The sequence below is a fragment of the Eumetopias jubatus genome, unplaced genomic scaffold (assembly GCF_037043125.1).
Source record: "Eumetopias jubatus isolate StellerSeaLion01/CBP00866 unplaced genomic scaffold, mEumJub1_p1.0 scaffold_11, whole genome shotgun sequence".
NCBI classification, from domain to species: Eukaryota; Metazoa; Chordata; class Mammalia; order Carnivora; family Otariidae; genus Eumetopias; species Eumetopias jubatus.
Genome location: NW_028274817.1, coordinates 54,417,085 through 54,422,015, shown reverse-complemented (window position 1 = coordinate 54,422,015; position 4,931 = coordinate 54,417,085). Strand labels below are relative to the sequence as shown.

Below are 4,931 nucleotides of genomic sequence, written 5' to 3'. Positions count from 1 at the left end.
AAAAATGATGATGCAGACAAAAAATAAATACTTTTCTGAATCTCCTCTTTGCTGTCTTCCCCTCCCCCCCATGCACACTCTAGCTCATTAACCAAATAAAGCTGGGTACCATAGAAAGTGTCTTACATGTGATGTGTTCTCATGGTTTGCTTAAGGCCTTCACCATCATTCTGCTTTTTTTCTGTCTTAGTCAAGCTCAAAGATCTTCAGATATCTCTAGTCACTGATAATAAAAATAAAAGGGTAGTTCTGTCTCTGATGGCCAATGAAGACATGTTTGCTGCTGCTCTCTACTATTGTGTAGGGCTAAGTAGGGCCAATGCCATTGAACAGATGTGATTGTCAGTTGACTTATGAGCTAAACCCAGTCTATCAGAGGCTCCTTACCCCCTCCCCTGTCCTTGGAATGTGGGTTCCACTTGCCTTTCCCATTCCCAGAGGCTGCTCCAAGGACTTAGCCTTGATATACTGATATGGTACTGAGAATAGTATATATGACTGAACTCAGGTAAGGCCTCTACAACCTTTTAAGATTTGGTGGGAGGGTGCAGGGAATCACTTGTCTTACTGCCACCCAAGAAAAGCCTCAGATATAAGTACCCTTTGTTTATTAAAACTGTCACCTATTAACCTGGAGTAGCCTGCCTCTTTCTTCGGTCTCTCACTGCCCTTCATTTATGGGGTCTGGTTTTAGATTTCACCTCGGAAGCTCCAGGGCGGGTTATATGAACAATGGGGCCATAGGATAGGATCACAGAGGCTGCTAAAGAGCTGGCTCTAATTTAAGCCTTACCCAATGCTTCTTTAATTTTCCACCAAAATATACCTAAAGAGAGGGAAAAAAATGCCCTCTAAGGTAGTCTTCTACAATACACATTCTTTGAAGTCAGGGTTTTAACAATGAATAACATTTCACACTTTATTACATTAAACCTTTGTTTCTTTTAATATAAAGTAATATTTTCAACCACTCACAATCAAGTAAATTTGATGATCAGAGAAAATAAAAGAAATATGAAAGTATAAACAGGTAAAATGATTTTATTTTTCAGGTTTCTTTTTTTTAAGTTTGAAAAATTGTTATTTATTTGACAGAAAACTTTTGAATTTAATAAGGAAATGGAAATAATTGGTACTTACATGAATTCAAAAATTTTCACTAAGCACCAAACAAAATAGTTCCCTATCTTTTCACTAAGAATCTCTTTATTACTGAAAGACTGCCTAAAACTTAACCAGTTTAAGTTTTTAATCAAGAAATCTAAAGCTGCCAGGGGCACCTGGGTGGCTCAGTCGTTAAGTGTCTGCCTTCAGCTCAGGTCATGATCCCAGGGTCCTGGGATCAAGCCCCACATCGGGCTCTCTGCTCAGAGAGAGGCCTGCTTCTCCCTCTCCCACCCCCCTGCTTGTGTTTCCTCACTTGCTGTCTCTCTCTTTGTCAAATAAATAAATAAATAATCTTTAAATAAAAAAAAAGAAATCTAAAGCTGCCAATCAGAGCTTCTAATTGGCATGAAGTGATCAGATTAACAAACTTGAAGTCAGAGAATGTGAGTAAAAACTACTTTTAAAAGCTTTGTTTAACCTATATGGACAGGATTTGTTGGTCTTAGCTGTGTGCCCCACACATATGCACACAAACAAAAATGAGTAACAAGTATTATACATTAAAAATAAATAATAAATGGTCCCTGTACAATGCTTACTTCTCATAAGGAGCACAAATACAAATCACTAATCTCCAGGGAGAACCAAGCAAGGATGGTAGAGAGAGAAGTCCTGTGTCCTGGGGATGTGTCAGAGAGGGCATGCAGAAGCTTCAGGGACCAGGAGGCATCCAGGCCAAACAACTGTGAAGGGGTGGATGTCAATATTATGTTGGGAGGGGCCTTCAGGGCTGAAGGAAAAAAAAACTAGTGAGGACACCTAGTGGTAGAAGTACTGCCTGTTCAGAAGACAATAAGAACAATTGTTTCTGGTAAGGAGATATAATCTGATAAGAGACTATAAATAACCAAGAAGGCAAAATCTCATCCAAGGAACACCACATGCAATGCTGGTCTGTATTTCTCAACAGCAGCTCAATAGAGAATCTCCTTGGCCTGTGTAACCAAGAAGAGAGTAAAACATTTTCCCAACACTGAGGCTCCCATGATCTTTGAGGGTGGTAAGTCACTGAGGGTCACCCTGTAGCCCACTCCCCACACCAAGGCCCCAGTGCCTTAGAATCAACGTCACTCATTAGCAAGAACCTTCCTTAATGGAAAATTCTGCTATAAATAAATAAATAATAACAAACAAAAACAACACAACCAAACAAAACTCCAAATGAAAAGAGATAATCATAGTAAGTTTTAACCTCTCATACTGCATGTATGCCTCAACCTTCCTGCTGAGAACAGTCTGCCCCCTTACTTAAACTGATTCATCACTGCATATCAAAACAAAATTTAGTATATCCCTGCTCTTAATACATACCCCACGCCAAAAAGTGAAAAAAAAAAAACACTACAGAAAATATAAACTTAACCCAAATAATATTCAACATCAACGTAAGGATCCTACTGTATTACTACTACACTAAGGTGTATACTACTACACTAGGATATTATAATCATTTCAGCCTATTTACAAAATATCCTCATTCTGAGAGCTCCAGAAGCATTACAAACATTGCTGCATTAGATTCCTCTTCTTGACATAGTTTAACGCTTGAAATATGCAAATTTACCTATTTTTCTGTACTACCATGGAAGGGTAATTGTCATAAAAGGACTACAACCAAAATCCTCATCCTCTGATTCTCAGATCAGATCATACAAACTTTCCTTCAGATCATACAAGTTAATCTGAAATTGGAAACCTAAAGAGATTAAGTCATACAAAAAAATACAAACTGGAAAAAATAAACATAAAAAGGAATCTGTAAGTGGTATCATGCTAACAGTCTAAACTTTGCTAAAGACAGAAAAATTTACTTGATTTACTAAAACTATAGGCATTTTATAAAGTATTCAAGAAATAATGCTTATAAAAATAGGGGGACATTTTTAAGTGAGACCATCAAACAAAAATCATTTTTTTCTTTGGCAAAGAGTTCTTCCAAAATGTCATGTCCACAAGAAGTAATGTTTGTCAAAACTGTGTTTAAGCTGACTCACATGCCAGATCACCTTCAGGTCAACTTTGACTCAGGTTTTTCTCGGTGCAGGTATATTAGCAGATGCCTGCTGGAGGTAAACCAAGGAGCCCTGAGGGATTATGGCTGGCTTTTTGTGCTGCACGTTGATGTCCTCCAGCACCTGCTGCCAATGCCTCAGTTTTGTCAGGTGCTTCTGGACCAGAACATCTTTCTGCTATAATTCATTCCTTAGTTCAGAGACATCTTCTCTGATAACTTGCTCTGGTTCCTGGACAAATAATTGCAATCTTTTTTGGAGGAAAAAACATTCTGTCTGTCTCACAATATCCAGAAATTTCTGGATACACTGACTAACACCAGTTCTAATTTCTTGCTGATCCGTGCCATTGACATAGCCCTGACTCAAAAGAGAAGCAAAGCAAGCCTCAAAAGATGACTCCAGCTCATCCACCAAGGTACTGGTAGAAGTTCTTGGAGGGCCTATCACAGCCTGAAGAAGCAAAGTCTGGCTTCTGGAGTCCCCGGGGTGTCCAGGTAGCTGCTCAGAGAACATAACCCCCAGCGGAGCCACCATTTCTGAAAATCTCTTTTTCAGGTTTCTAAATTGTCTGATGGAAATGAAACTCCAGTCCCTGGTTACAACCTGCAATGACTTTAATCAAGAATGAGGTTAAATGGGTCAGAGTCCTCCACAAGATCACCCTCACTTCTGTAAGTTCAAGGGGTCCCCAAAACTACACTCGGGTTTGAAAATTTGTTGAAATAATACACAAAATTATGAAAGTTGTTATATTCATAAATCATTACAGAGAAAGGTTACAAGGTTAAAATCAGCCAAATGAAGAGACCTAAGAAGCAGAGACCAAGAGGGGCTTAAATGAGGAGTTTCCAGATGTCCTCTCCCAAACAAGTATGGATGGTGTTACCTCCTCCCAGGCAATAATGTGTGACAATATGCACAGAACTTTGCTATCCAAGGAAGCTCACACAAGCCTCTGATGTGTAGCTTTTATTGGGGTTTGATCACATACTACCCAAGTAGCTGATCTTTATTTTCTAGCCCTTCCAGACATTGGGTTTAATATCTTTAGTCATCAGTTCCTCTGGTGGTCTGAACTGAGACTGTATGACCCAAAACCCCTAATGTAACTTAGAGTGATAAACTCTCCAGTGGCCATAGGCCATAGGCAAGCAAAGACACTCTTATCAGGAACCTAGAGATAACCTCCCAGTAGCCAATGACAAAGTCCAGACTGCTTTTAGGTAAGGTTAATTCTTCATGCACCCTAACAAACTTTTATCATTTAGATAAACTACAGCTAAAAATCACATTTCTCAAACATAATCATGTAATAATAAAGCCCTCTAAACCATAGATGTTTAATCCTCCAGTATCAGTGAGAAAGTGCTTGATTTTCCTTTGTATAGAAAGAGATTTTCTAGAGAAAACCCTAGGACCCACAAGAGTGCATAAAATAAAACATTACACTAGAGACTTTCCAAACACTATTCAGTATAGCTATAAAACCAGGTTTCCATTATTTTCTGAAAATCCTAATATGCATGGTGGTGTTTTAATTTTGATTAGTTTCTCAGGTGGTGTCCTTGCCTTGTTCCTTTCCAATATTTGAAAAATGTAAATTATTCATGAAAGGACAAACCCAAAGCAAATAAGAAAAGAAACAGGGAAGCAATGACATTTAGTAACCTTGTTTTTTTTTTAAGATTTTATTTATTTGAGAGAGTGAGAGATAGAGAGCACAAGCAGAGGGAGGGGCAGAGGGAGAAG

General features: G+C 38.6%; 1 pseudogene; it reads right to left on the bottom strand.

The window, feature by feature from the left end:
• Positions 1–3,191: 3,191 nt before the first annotated feature.
• LOC114207454 (mediator of RNA polymerase II transcription subunit 28 pseudogene) lies at positions 3,192–3,716 on the bottom strand (annotated as a pseudogene).
• Between the last annotated feature and the right edge of the window lie 1,215 nt (positions 3,717–4,931).